This window comes from Pleurodeles waltl, chromosome 10 (genome assembly GCF_031143425.1).
Source record: "Pleurodeles waltl isolate 20211129_DDA chromosome 10, aPleWal1.hap1.20221129, whole genome shotgun sequence".
In the NCBI taxonomy this organism is placed as follows: domain Eukaryota; kingdom Metazoa; phylum Chordata; class Amphibia; order Caudata; family Salamandridae; genus Pleurodeles; species Pleurodeles waltl.
Window position 1 is genome coordinate 162,337,146 of NC_090449.1, and position 15,355 is coordinate 162,352,500.

At 41.0% G+C, this 15,355-nt stretch overlaps 1 protein-coding gene across 6 annotated transcripts in view; it reads left to right on the top strand.

The window, feature by feature from the left end:
* EPN2 (epsin 2) overlaps positions 1-15,355 on the top strand; it is a 357,746-nt gene that overhangs the window by 32,244 nt on the left and 310,147 nt on the right. The window lies entirely within an intron of this gene.

Consider the following 15,355-nt stretch of genomic DNA (forward strand, 5'->3'; position numbering starts at 1 on the left):
TTGCCCTAGCGGCTGAGGGCACCCGCGTAGGCCCACCACGTGGCCCAGGCTCAGGAGCAGGCATCCGTCCTCGTCTGTAGCACTCCTCTTTGGGCAGTGGTGGGGGGTCTCTGCAGGCACCAGCCGTTCCAGTCGCACCTCGGGAGCCACACAAGTCCTGCATTGGGGCGAGACAAGGCTGCGGGTCCACACAAGTCACAGCGGGCACCCTCAACTGCCCAGGCCTGCCACGCGTTCCAGGCCCAGAGGCAGGCTGTCAAACCTCGGGCACGTTTGACCCCCTGCGCTCCCCCTGGTCCTCTCCAACTGCTCCCCAGTAGGCTCTGGCCAAACAGCTTCCCCCCTCCCCCCCACACACACCAAGCAGCCCAGATGGCAGGCAGGCAGGCAGGGTGCTATCCGTGGCTATTGTTTGGCGGGACGGAGAGACTAATTCCCACGTGTCTTCTGTCCACCATCTTGCTCTTGAATTAATTATAATGTAGAAAACAGCAGAAGACATTTTGTGGGTCCTACCCTGCAATAAAGGAGTTCTTCACACATTTTCTTGGTAATGAGCTAGTTTGCAGTATTTATACAGAATTTAGTTTTGGCCACCAATCCATAAAATGAAATCAGTTGTCGTCACTTAGATCCATACTTTGTCTCGCTTCTGGCCTACCATGGATTATTGTACAGAGTAATTTGTCGTGCTTACAGCATAGATCAAGAACATGATTAAAGTGCTTGGAAGTAGCTGAAAGAGATTTTAGCACTAAAGAAAACATAACTCTGGCCAATTAAATTCAGTGGCGCGTTGTCTAATTAGTTTTGGATGGTTAATGCTGAGTATTGTTTCAAATAACTTGCTTCCCCAACATCCAAGCAGACATTGCTTCCTAATTTGATTGGCAGGTTTTCATACCATTTTATATTATTTTTGTGCTCTCCGCCTTCTCTGTCCTCCCATATCATTGGTAGACTTAGGCTCTGCTATAGGACATTCACTTGAGGGGATATCCTAGTATAAACTAGCTTCTGTCATGAATTACTTTCAAAGTGTCATGGACAAGAGAGTACTGTGCCTTTCCCTTTACAGCCAGCCGAATCACTCGTATTCCAGTAATAGAACTGCACCAAAGTCCACCCAACTTCAAGAAAGAACCGAAACATCAAAAATATTATGACACCACAGAACTGCCTTGCTCCTCACTAATGCTCATAGCTATTCTTCCGGATCCTTTCTGGTCCTAAATCTCTCATTCCTTTGTTGCTCCCTTCTCTTTAAATACTCATGTTTAACTAGATACGTAGTTTTCAAACTTGGAGCCTCACACTAACCAAAAACCTTATTTTTTATTTGGATTTCCACTGAACCGCTGTGAGCGCTTAGACACATAGTTTTTAAAGGCACCTTACCTCTTTAAAACATCTTTGTTTGCTGTTTCCCTTCCAAAAAATATTCAGATTTTGTTTTATATAAAAGCAAGGTTTAAGTTAACTTCTATGTGTATCTGGCATCCCCTACATAACAAACTAGAGCGGTGCTTGCCAAACTTTTCAGAACCACAGCCCATTTTTTAGTACGACAAACGTTCAGGATCCACCTAGCTTTAATGCACGAGGGGTGTGATATTTTTTTTATGTTACTTTAGCATAATCTACAGACAGTAGTATATTTTTCATTGAAATTGTCACTAAATCTGCTCAAACAAAGTTTTACCGATAAATCTGGCTCATACAAAGGATAATGTGTGTAAATTGACTTCTAGTGAATATTCTTCTTGATTTGTACTGATCCTATAAAAACTTTTGTGCCATCACACTTTTTTGCTTTCCTAACTGATCAATGTGTGCAGTTAATTTACAGGTATTTATATTTTGTGGTGTTACAAAAATTACATCTACACCCTTTTCTGTATAAAGCTGGGAAAACAAAACTTCTTAACGGATCCACAAGGATTATGTAGGATCAGTGGGAAAGACCTGAGGACCTCCTTGCTTGCGTTGAGAGATAATCAGTGGACTTCGGCTAAATCCTGCATTAATCCCTTTATGTATATGTAACTTTATTATTTCAAGCTTGTGTTCAGCCATATCTGTGCTGGGTAGTTTTCACCACATTTTGTTACCCAAATTTTGATGAAATACAATTCATAATTACTTTCCTATTTTGGATGAGGAAAGGGATTTGTTCAATCTTGAACCATCTACTTGTGACCACTTTTCTGAACAATCAGTTTTACAGCTTGTTTTTCCTATTGTGGTTTTTACCACAAACCAAGAAAGAAGTACATTTTACTGTTGCTGAAGGGCTGGACTTTGTTCATTGCAGACCAGCTTTATTATACCTACAGCAGTTACATACACGTTACTTTTTTTAAACATTGTTGGGGAGGTTAAGGAACACTATCTAAATATTGTTTACGTATCCTTTATGGAGTAATCTTGCTCCAACTAAAGATTGTTTGATGATAACCTCCTACAGCTTTTCCTTTCACACTTCATGTACCACAGCAGGATTATCTCATAATTCACTTTACTTTTCTTTGATACAAAATGAAAAGACAGTGTAAAAAACAGCCCCTGTGTTAAAAAAACATAAGGAGCAAAAATCATAGCTGACATTTGACCTTGGTCTTTGAAGACCAGCAAATGTGACAACATAAATACAGAATTTAAAGGCATCTATTTTTTTATTGTTAGAACTTTCCCAATCCACCAAAAATCGGCTTGCGACCCACAGTTTGGGAAACAGTGAACTAGTGTAAAAGAGCCCTCTAAAATTATAAGTTGATGTTTGTTAAACTTCATGGAAATGCATACAGTAAAATAAAATTAATGTTGACATGCTTATCAAGTGCAAATATTTAGGTGATATATCTAGCATCCTAGTGGCGTGTGAATTAAGGATGTCATTAACCTGGCCCTAGCTCCTCATAAAGACAAAGAATGCTGTTATACCCAAGACAGTTGTTACCTCATTTGTCAGTGTAGATTTTCACTGAAATAGGATGATGCATTATTAGCTCTGCTTGACCTACTATTTTTCACATGCTTTTGTGTGTTGTGCACGTAATCTTTCAATATAAAGATTAAAATTATACATGTTAATGTATATTTGTACCTTATTATATTTTAGCCTTATTATGTTCTTTCTTTCTTTGTGTGTGTGTGTATGTATGTATGTATGTGTGTGATTGTGTGTGTGTATAGGGAGCAAAAGTTCCTAAACAAAGGCATCCCTATTCCTACTTTGTAGGTATGGGTGATTTCATGTGCTACCCTGTTCTATGAATAGAGTAAATATTGCAGTGTATGTGGAAGTTCTGTGTACAGATGTTGCTCCTGCCTGATCTGTGCATTTATGTTGGGAACAACTACTGTTGCTACTGGTATGGTACTTGTTCTGGTTGCACGTGAAGCATGTACTGCTGCTGGTACCCATGTAGAAAAAGCTTACATGGCTTCTTCTTATGATGTACCTGATCAGTGTGTGATGTAAAGTTGCATGTCCAGTGTGTGAGAAAGGGAAGCACTGCTTAATTTGAGCCAGGACTTTCCAGTGCTCGGCACCAGCATATAAGTGTCAGCACCGGCTCTAGTGACAGTCCACCACATGGTGGCGCCGTCTAATTTTGAGTTGAGCACAACAACCTTGTTTATTAAGTCAATTAGCAGTGAAATTGAATAGTAGCCTCTCGTCTTATTTTAGCTTTGTGTGGGCTGAAATAGTGTGAATTGTCACACTTGTAGAAGGGCTATTGTTGGGTGATATGTTGGTACTGTCATTGGCTGCTCTGGCAGGGCAACAGGTGGTGCAGCTGAAGTGGCCTTCTGTGAAGGGCCCAGGCACTGAATCTTTTGCAAACTAAGCACTGAAGGGAAGGCTGTAGAATGTCCTGTATTGTAACGCACAACAAAATGTAAATACCTGTAAATGAAGCATACACGCTCAGCAATTAGGAAAGCAAAAAACACTTTTTTGTAATTCTGAAGTGTGAATTTAGTATGATCAAAATAAATCAAGACAGTTTACCTGGTGTGTTGAACAAATGATAAATATTCACTGAAAGCAGATTTCCTCACGTTATCATTTGTGTGCAGTATATCGTTTTTTTTTCACGCTTATTTTTTCTTTAGGACCAGCAGGCCCAACTCCCTGCAGCACAAACACTTTGGCTGCCAGTTTACAGTACCACATAATGGATCAGAGAAGGGCATTGTCTTCAGTTAGAGTAAAGCTGTTTAAACTTGTATTTATGGTTCATTTATTCAAACTCTTTATTATTAGGGTTGCTCGGACTGCACTGAGATTGGTTCCATTATACAAACGTGTACAGGTGTTTGACAATATGAAACTACATTTAATGCTCCCAGAATGCTCTCTGATCAGATGCAAATATTTGAAGAAGCTTGGAATCAAGTCTGATTCTTATCTTTCAAAATAAAATGCTAACAAATAATGCTACTAGGAAAACAAGGTTTTGCTAATCTACTGTGAAATTAGGTATCATTTCTTTGAAGCATCCTTTAGTAAAATGTGTTGATGCAGGCTAAAAAATAAATCATAATGGAAAATCGGTGTAATCATATTTAACAAGATTATGGGAAATAAGCAAGCATTGTTAAGGCGAATACATCTGACATTTGTGGTCAGCCTTTTGGTTTTGCCAATACGTGTCTTGTTTTGACATGGTTTTTTGTTAAACATTATTGTTGTGGGTGCTGCTAGGCTTGCACCTTTTTTTATTAACATTGGCAAAAAAAACAAAGTTGGGTCTCAAAAAGCGCACATTGCTCAGAAGTCCCTGGCATTGAACAAAATTACTTTGGTCAGATATGCTCCTTATGCTGTCACTCACAGTGAAGCCAAGGAAGAATTTTAATAAAAACAAACAAAAAGTATTGATTAACGTCAGACCTAATAAAGGGCCCAATTCCTAAAGTCACAAAAGTGTAAACATGGTAAAAGTCCTTGCATTAGTGCAGATTTATGACTTTTGTTAATTCATAAGAATTTCCAGAAGTGGGCCAAGAAATTGTACTCCTAGAAAATATTTGTGAACTACATTTTAGCATGAGCAAGTATGTGTGTGTAGATTTGCTGATGCGAATATCTGATGGGCGTTTTCGAGTTCACTTTCCTCCAACTGTTTTTGTTTGCAACCCTGGGTGATGTTTTTCTTCTGTCCTTGTCAGGAGTACATTTCCAACCTTTTCAGTATGGAAAAAGACCAAAGAAGAGCTAGTGTAAATCACTAAAAATTCAAGTAGGTGTGCACAGATTGATATGGGCATTCCATCCCTGGAACTATTGTTCAATGCTTCTTCTGGCCCCATTATGTGATCTGTGAAAAGGTGGCAAAAGGCAATTCATAGTATTCAAACTGTACTATTGCATGACCCCTGGCTTTATCAGAGAGACTATTATCAGAGCTATTATATAATGAAATTGCTGCCATAATTTGTTGCTGCGCTAATTGGCACCAAAGGGACAAGTGTTTTTTTTTTTTTTAACATGGCCAAGTAGATATTTTGTTAAATTCCACACCCCTGAGGTTGATCTGGAAAACACATGTACTGATCCACCATCACCTTAAAGCAGATTATTTGAAGGACTGTTTGCGGCACACTTAAATACCCCTCCCTTTTACTGTTTTTCTGGAGTGCACATCTAAGTGGGTGTACCAGTTTTCAATCTTCCAGGCTTTGAGAAGTTCCACCTGCCTTCCTACTAGTAAAGAGGGTCCCATAGCAGAGATGAGAGTTTGTGTGGCGGGAGGCCTCCTGGAGCTTTGTGTACATCTTGGCAGGCAGTTTTCCAGATCAAGGAATCTGTAGAAAAGTCTTGATTCTGGTGTTTCCATTTTGAGGAGCTCTGTGCAGCGTTTTCTTTTTTCTTTTTGCATTGCCTTTGAAGTCCTAGTTTCACATATTGAAGCGTCCGTGAACACAACTCCTGGTTAAAGAGCATGTGCAGAGTCTATCACATTTTAGGCTCTGGCTGCCTTTTTTGCCACTGGATTAATAATCTAGATGCCTTTGGTGGGGGGGGGGTATTTAATTTAACTCTCCTTACTTGTGCCTCCTTCCCTTTAACATCACAATAGCTTTGGACTTCTGTTTCAAACAGCTAGCACATTTTTATTCCATAGTGTTCAGCTGAACACTGACTGCATTTGATGATGTGCCCTTGAGGTTTCCCTCAAATTTCTGATCAGGTCTTTTCAGCTTTTGAAAAGGTTAACAGTATATGCGCTTAAAATGAACTTTGTATTGCTACACTTAATTCTAGGTTTACCCCCACATTATCGCATATGGAGGGGAGTGGTCACCGTGGCATTAGATTATAAAGACAATAAGTGGATGATCAGAGAAAATATAAAAAGGCATTTCTTGTATGTGAAGCAGGTTGGCTGGCAATAGACATTGACAGAGGTGTGTGTGTGTGTGTGTGTGTGTGTGTGTAAAAACACACAAACTTTCTCATATTCCTACCTTTTAGGTTGTGTGTATTTTTAACTTTTAGAGGAGTCACAAAAAGGCTTGGATGTACTATGTGATAAGATATACAGAAATCCTAGATCTCCATTTATACTTGTCCACTAAAGCCCATCCTGTTGATCGCTTTGATGGAGCATTTAGGTATGCTGTATTTGGGAGGCCGATGAATCTTTGTAACTGTGCAGAGGGCTTGACTAAGGAATCGGGTAACAATCAATAAGCATTTAAATTACAGTGTAACCAATTTAGCAACACAATAGGGACTTTTTTCTTAAAAATTAACACTTAGGTTAATGTAGATAGGTCTCAAAAATACACTGTAAAGATACAGAATCACCATAGGGTTACCAAATCCCCAAAAGAAATATAAACAGGTTAACATGAGGCAAATTGGAAACAGCAATACAAACTATCAAAAGTAGGATTTGGTGCCCTGAAAACAAATGACGGTTGGTTTTCTTACACATTAATGCAAGTTAAAACATATAAATTGAACTATGGGCAATTAGCGAAATCTTAGACTAGACTGTTTCTAAAAGAAAATCTAATTAGAAAACATAATCTAAAAACATGAGGCTCAGGAATATGATAAAGAGGATGTGGAAAAATGAAGAGGACAGTGTCCGCATTTTAGAAGCTCTGTCATGAGTCTTCTTAGAGTAAGCCTAAGCCACACTCACCAAAGTATTGGTGCAAAGGGGAAAGTCAGAGGTCTGTACCTCTCAAAGACCAAGGGAATCTGCTCTACAATCAATCAGTGTAAGCCCTAGTTAATTTTGCAAAAAAGCTCATCAGTTAACACCCGCCATCAAACAATCACGTGCTGCATTGTATTCTCCTTTCCCACAGTGTAACCGGCAACATCTCTCTTCGTTCCTATGGCAGTCCTGAATATGTGGTTGGCCTTGGTTCTCTGAACATTTTTGCAACATGTATGAACACGAGATAGTCATCTTAATCTCAATCTCCTCACATTCCACACTCAAGGACCTTTTCTCAGGATCTCTATTAGTAAAACAATAGCACGTCTATTTCCAGACTAACATTTTGTGTGTAAACACCTGCAATGAAATGAGACATTAGCAAAAATGGAAAACAGTTTCTGATGTTAAAGATATTCAGGCCTAGTCAAGCTAATGTCAAGCTAATGCACGTTTAATTCCACGTTACATTGTGCACATATTAATTTCTACATTAATATAAACATCAAACATGTAAATCCGGTTAGGTTTTCATATTAAATGGGGGAAAAAGGGCTGCCGAAGAAGGCTTGTGGTTTTTTTTCCCTGAAAATAGCATTAACAAAGGGTTTGTGGTGCTAAAAACACCATCTTCCCAGCTTTCAGGAAACAGGCAGACTTGAATCAGAAACCCCCTTTTTTTAATACACTTTTGGCATTTTACTGGGACATACCCCATTTTTACTATTTTTTTGTGCTTTCAGCCTCCTTCCACTTAGTGACAGAAATGGGTGTGAAACCAATGCTGGATCCCAGAAGGCTAAACATTTCTGAAAAGTAGACAAACTTCTGAATTCAGCAAGGGGTAATTTGTGTAGATCCTGTAAGTGTTTCTTACAGAAAATAACAGCTGAAATAAGAAATATTGAAATTGAGGTGAAAAAAACCATTTTTTTTTCCACGTTTTACTCTAACTTTTTCCTGCGATGTCAGATTTTTTAAAGCAATATACCGTTACACCTGCTGGACTCTTCTGGTTGCTGGGATATATAGGGCTTGTAGGTTCATCAAGAAACCTAGTTACCCAGAGCCAATAAATGAGCTGCACCTTGCAATGGGTTTTCATTCTATACCGGGTATACAGCAATTCATTTGCTGAAATATAAAAAGTGACAAATAGGTATGAAGAAAACCATTGTATTTCCAAATTGGGCACAAGATAAAGTGTTGAGAAGCAGTGGTTATTTGTATATCTCTGAATTCCGGGGTGCCCATACTAGCATGTGAATTACAGGGCATTTCTCAAATAGACGTCTTTTTTACACACTGTCTTACATTTGGAAGGAAAAAATGTGGAGAAAGACAAGGGGCAACAACACTTGTTTTCCTATTCTGTGTTCCCCCAAGTCTCCCGATAAAAATGGTACCTCACTTTCGTGGGTAGGCCCAATGCTCGTGACAGGAAACGCAACATGGACACATCACATTTTTACATTGAAACCTGACATGTTTTTTGCAAAGTGCCTAGCTGTAGATTTTGGCCTCTAGCTCAGCCGTCACCTAGGGAAACCTATCAAACCTGCATATTTTTTTAAAACTAAACACCTAGGGGAATCCAAGATGGGGTGACTTGTGGGGCTCTCACCAGGTTCTGTTACCCAGAGTCCTTTGAAAACCTCAATTTGGCCAAAAAACACTTTTTCCTTTCATTTCGGTGACAGAAAGTTCTGCAATCTGAGAGGAGCCACAAATTTCCTTCCACCCAGAGTTCCCCCAAGTCTCCCGATAAAAATGGTACCTCACTTGTGTGGTTAGGTCTAGTGCTCATGAAAGGAAATGCCGCAAAACACTATCTGGACACATCAAAATGATCAAATACAAAACTACCTGTTTTTTTGGGGGGAGGGGGGGCACCTGCATTTTTGGTCCTGGCCTCAGCAGCCATCTAGGTAAACCTACCAAACCCAGACATTTCTGAAAACGAGACACCTGAGGGAGTCCAGGGAGGTGTGACTTGCGTGGATTCCCCAATGATTTTGTAACCAGAATCCTCAGCAAACCTCAAATGTAGTTACAAAATCACTTTTTTCCACATTTCTGTGTGGGATCACCGCACCGGGACAAATTTCCTACCACCCAATGTTTCCCTCAGTCTCCCAGTAAAAATGATACCTCACTTGTGTAGGTGGGCCAAGTGCCTGTGACCGAGAAGAACCAAAAACATGTCAAAATTGAGGGGGAACCAAAGCGGGTCCAAAAGGGCAGTTTGGGAAAAAAAACATTTTTAGGCTGACTAGTGCAGCAGAATTTTTATTGGTATAGATTAGACAATGTTGGGTGGTAGGAATTTTGAGGATTCCAGCAGATTCCGGAAGGTTCCATCACAAAAATGTGGGAAAAATGTGTGATTTCCAGCAAAGTTGGAGATTTACAGGGCATTGTGGGTAAGAAAATGGAGCGGGTGCATGTGAAACACACCACCCTAAAATCAACCAGATGTTTAGTTTTCAGATGTGTCTGGGTCTTGTGGATGTTTCAACATGGCAGCGTCCCAAAGTCAAAAAAGTGCATCCCTCACAATTCCAAGTGGGACGATTTTGAGAGTTGCCAAGCTCTCATGGCCCAAATGTAAAACCAAAACCCAAAATAATCAAATGTCTCCTTGCTTGCCGTGGAATAAGATGTTTTAGTGTGCGGGGGGAGAGCTGAAAGACTGTTACCCCCTTCAGTTGGGGTGCATAACCAGGCCCATACTGGTGGTTGGTGGCCACCACCCCACTATTGTTTTTTATTTTTTATTCCATGCCACCTAGTAAACTTTCTGCCCCATCCCCCACCCCCCATTCCCCCTGGGTGTGGATCGGGGTACTTGCCCCATCTGCCCACTGGTGGGCAGAACAACTTTGGCCCCATTTATTTGGGGTGGGGGTATGGCCATACCCCCACCCTCTTATTTTGAAAAAAAAAATCTTCCCTGGTCTCTGGTGGGCTTTCTGCCCCCCTTGGGGGCAGATGGGCCTTCCAAAAATAGGCTGATCTGCCCCCCAGGAGGGCAAATATTGCTAACAGTAATGTGCCCCCATGGGGAGTGACCCTTGCTCAAGGGGCAGCCCCCCAAACAAAACACACACACCAATCCCTGGCGTCTAGTGGTTTCTGCTCCCCTTGGGGGCAGATTGGCCTAACAACAAAAATAGGCAGATCTGCCCCCAAGGGGGGCAGAAATGGCCTAAATACAATTTGCCCCCCAGGGGAGCGAGCCTTGCCTAGGGGGTCGCTCCCCATACATACAAACATACAGTAAATAAATAAATAAATAAATAAATAAATAAAAATATATATATATATATATCTATCTCCCTGGTGTCTAGAGGCAGAAAAGGCCTAAAGATATTGTGCCCCCCATGGGGAGCCGCCCTTGCATAAATCCCTGGTGTCTAATGGCTTCTGCCCCTGTGGGTAGATCGGCCTAATATAATTAGGCTGATCTGCCCCCGGGGGGGGCAGAAATGGCCTAAAAATAATTTGGCCCCGGGAAGTGACCCTTGCCTAAGAGTCGCTCCCCACATATTAAAAAAATAAACATTTTTTTTTTTATCCCTGGTGTCTAGGGGTTTTCTGCCCCCCCTGGGGCAGATAGGCCTAATTCTATTAGACCGATCTACCCGTAGGGGGGGGCAGAAATGGCCTAAAAATTATTTGGCCCCCTGAGGAGCGTCCCTTGCCCAAGTGTAATAAAAAAAAATCCCTGGTGTCTAGTGTTTTCTGCCCTACCTGGGGGTAGAAATGGCCTGACTGCCCCCGGGGGTGCAGAAATGGCCCAAAAACAATTTGCCCCCCCCCCAGGGAGTGACCCTTGCCGAGGGGGTCGCTCCCTACAAATAAAAGACAAGAAAAAAAACAACAAAAAAAATCCCTGGTGTCTAGGGGTTTTCTCTCTTCCCCTCCCCCCCCCCCCCCCCCCGCCCTGGAAATGGCCTAAAAATTATTTCCCCCCCTGGGGAGCAGCCCTTGCCCAAGGGGCAGCTCCCCTCATGTCCATTTCACCTACAAAATAATTAATTCCCTGGTGTCTAGTGGGCATTTCTACTGCCCAATCACATCGCGATCTGGCAGCAAAAATGCTTGCAGAGCCCAGCCCTGACTGGGGGGTGGGGGGGTGTAAGGGCGGCCCTCTGGGAGAGAACTAGCACTTCCCCCCCCGAGGGCCGGTAAATGGACGTAATGGTGACGTCCATGGCACCTGAGAGGCGCAGCCATGGGCGTAACCATTATGTCCATGGCCCTCAAGGTATTAAATATTAAGCTTCAAACATTAATGCACACAGTACATATATTCTTGTTTTAAATGCATATGCATTCAAAGAACATGAGGATGGTTATGTAATATATTCACTGATTATATTTCATTTTAATAAAGTTAAGGTACACAATACATGATTTTTCTTAAGACTACAGTGAAAGCACTTCATTAAATGACTTCAAATGCTCTACTTAACATTATCAAACTGTTAGAACACACATTATATTTTTGTTGTTAACGCACGTCATAATTGTGATTCTGAAGGAGAACAGTTGGCTGATTGCGCACAAAACTTGTTCGGTTTTTTTTCACATGGAAAATCTGTCCTCTAACTAGAGAACCCGTTCCTTAAATACACATGAATCATGAGTTTTATTTTGTGGTTGTGAGTGCAGTGGTTTGTAGAAGTAATTTAACGAAATTGTTGCGTATTTTACAATCAAGACGTGTGCGCATGAGAAAATAACAGATTTCGAGATTAAACGGGGCAGTTTACATACTTAGAATATTAATTTTGTGTTGGTGCACTTGGTAAGACATGTCGGGGGGAAAGGAGACCAAGAGAAAAAGAACTGGAGATTGTGGTCGGAGGGTTTGCAGGTTCAGAACCTAGAAGGATTACAATGATTGTTTAGGAATACATAAATAGTGCTGTTTTTAAGTCTCCTGTTTCCTCACATTTTGGAGAATCACAGCAGTCCTATTCACTTTTAACCTAGGGCTACCATTTGCTGCCTCCTTACATAGATCACAGAAGCTCATCAGTGAGCTGTCCCAAAAAGAACCATCACAAACTTAGATGTAAGTTTGTGCTAGGCGAAGTTACAGGGCCAGTTTAGGTGATGTTTGTGGTTAATTGTAATGTAAAGAACCTTTTTATTCTTGCTGTTCTCCTGGTGTCCTTAAAGAACAGCATCATGTGTTTACTTGTGAAACCCTCACTGCAGTGATGCCGTCTTCCTGTCCAATAAATACAGCTCATGTGTGTGCCCTTGTTCAAGCCACATTACTAATTGGGCGCTGCTAGCAGTAGCGGCGGATGTCTCCCAGAGGTTTCGTAATCCTGCACCGTCCAAATGCATCCGTTCATTTGTCTGCGGTATAAATGAACACTATATGGATGGCTTTCATTGCTAGTCTGAGCGCTATCCCTTCGTGGGACGCTTCCTCCCGAGCATCAATCACACTGCATTTGTTCTTTGTGTTCTGTTTGCATTAATAGTAGCCAACATTGTGGTTTGCTGTACAATTTGCGAGCTTAATTGAAACCTTAAAATAACGGTTTCACATGTAACGAACATTGAGAGCCAATAAGTTTTGCCTTTGAGAGCAATTGGCATAGTCAAGGGTTTTTGATCAAGTGTAGCATCACCAAAAAATAAGCACTGGCAAAGCCAATAGGGCTCATCTTTGGGACCTATTGACTTTGCCAGAGGTTTTAGCTATGTAGCATCACTGATGTGCTGCATGGCTGAAGAATTTAAAAAATAAATAAACGTTTTTGACATGGCCCGCTGAGTCATTTTGTAGGCACAAACACCATGTATGCGTTTGCCAACAAGATGATGCAGCCGTTTCTCCCACTTAGTAGTCACCAATCTCAGTTGGATCGGTAATTAAAAAGAGGATAAAAACCACTGTGCTTTTTCTTCCTTCTGGGTAGCGTGGAGGATTACTGGAGGGGGTGGAAGCAGCACACGGAATGAGGGGAGGAAGCAACACAGTTGTGAAGTGGCCAGTGGAAGCAAAAATGGGTGCAGGTGAGGATAAGCAACCCAAGGGCATGGGTGCGGGATCAAACAGACAGAAGACAGCAACATGGAGCTGATGGAGAATAGACACAGGGGCAAGAATGCAATGGGCGCGGAGAAGCACATGCAAGAGAGAAAAGCAGCGCGGTGGAAGAAGGGAGAGAAGGACATGAGGAAAACAGAAGGAAAAACGTTTGCTGTCATAAAGTGCTCAAACAGAAAAAAAAGTATCTTTTGAAAAAGCGAGTAGTGAAAGAATTCAGTAATATCTACATGCTCCAGGAGAGGGACAAACATAAGAACGTGAAGAAAAGCCCACCTGGCTGATGATTAAGAAGCAAGTAAATGAGTGACAATGAAGGCAACCAATAGTAAGCAGTGGATGGGCTCTGAGCCCTCTGTAAGCTAACACTCCGTCTTTCAGTAGATGGTGCTTGCGCTGTCTGGTAAGCAAGACCCAAATAAAAGAGAAAAAAGGCAGAATAGTCCAGTTGTGTCATTTCCTTTGTACTTGCATGCATGATAATGTGTGTGCTTATGTCACCATGAATGCACTTGGCTAGCAAATAATGTGAACATATTATTTATTTACAGATTCAAGATGATATGCACCATTTGGATGAGTAAATAAAAATAAAACAAATTAGTAGCACAAATGTGCTCTTTGTACTGCTTTGTAGCACAGTGGCAAATGGCAGCTGCTGGGTCCTTCAAAAATATATATATTAAATAAAATTGTTAAGGGCTAGTAGGGATTTGGGGAGCAATTAAGGAGTGGGTAGTGTGACAATACTAGGAGTGGGCGCTGGAAATGTGAAAAGTGATGGAATGCTAAAAGGAATTCCTCTAACTGACTTGTATCCTTCCCCTGCTGTTATTTAATCAAAATAGTTGGAAATAACCTATGTTCTAGGGGAGGGACAATCAGAAAAAGAGTAAGTTATGCGGTTGAATATAAGAAGCTAGCAGATGAGAGCTACCAAGACAACCAATGGTAAGCAGTGGTGAGGCTTTATTCCCAGTGTAAGGTTTTGATATGGTCCACAACATGTCTGTCATAATCAGATGTGAAAGCTATCTGGTCGGTTATGGCTGTGCAGGTCTGTCATCAATCTAAGGTTGTTATTGAGTCCATTTTATTCCATTCTAGTGGCAAGATGCCCGCTTAAGGATGCGTTTTTAAGAAATTGATTGTTGTTGACATTGTCTGTCTCTGGGAAAATATATGCATTACCGTGCCGATGTTGTGCATTGTTGTCTATGTGAAGGCTGAGCACTAAACATACTTATATTCTGATATTATACTTTAATATAATTGTAAGCACGCAGTGTGGGTTTGGGGAATATGGAGCCTTTAACATTTGGCTTCATTATATAGTGCTGATTTGCTAACAATGTAACTATTCTACAGTGAAGGGTATAAGATGCAACTTTGGGGATGCTGTGTTTTAATAAGTATCAGTATGTGCCACTAAGCATTATGTGTAGTGATTTTGGAGTACTGGCACTGATTGATAAGTGTTGCATATTGTAGGAGGTGGTAGTTGTGCTAGCAGAGAGTATGGCACCTACATAGTGACATTGATTTGGATGTGCACATATTAAACATTTGTTGACCACAGACCTATTAGCATTCCTTTTGAAACTCATCCAGCCATAACGTAATGTAAATTCCCTATTTGCCCCAAAAAAAGGTTCTCAAACTTTGATTCTTGTAGGTCACGGTAAACTTTTGCATTGAAATCATTCTTACATATGACTAATGTTACTGACAAGGCGTGCTTCAAACTGCAACATTTGCTTCTATTACTGATAAAAACCATCAGATGATCCTCGACTCCGTCCCCGTTATAAAAGTGATTAAATCCAATTCTGCCTCCGCTGGGAGTTGCCCACTGCAATTTGAATTTTTATTTTTCATGCATCCATTGATTAGATATGAACCTTGTTCCTACATTTCTAAGCAAGGGTGTGTCATGAAAACATTACGCTCAATGTTACTGACTTTATTTGAATGTCCTAGTGAACCTCTGCTTCTCCTAAATTATTTTGAGGAAAACACCCACTCTCCCTACAAAATTGTCTTGAAGTCTTGTCTACCTTTGAAAAATGATCCAGTGTACTTAAGATATAGT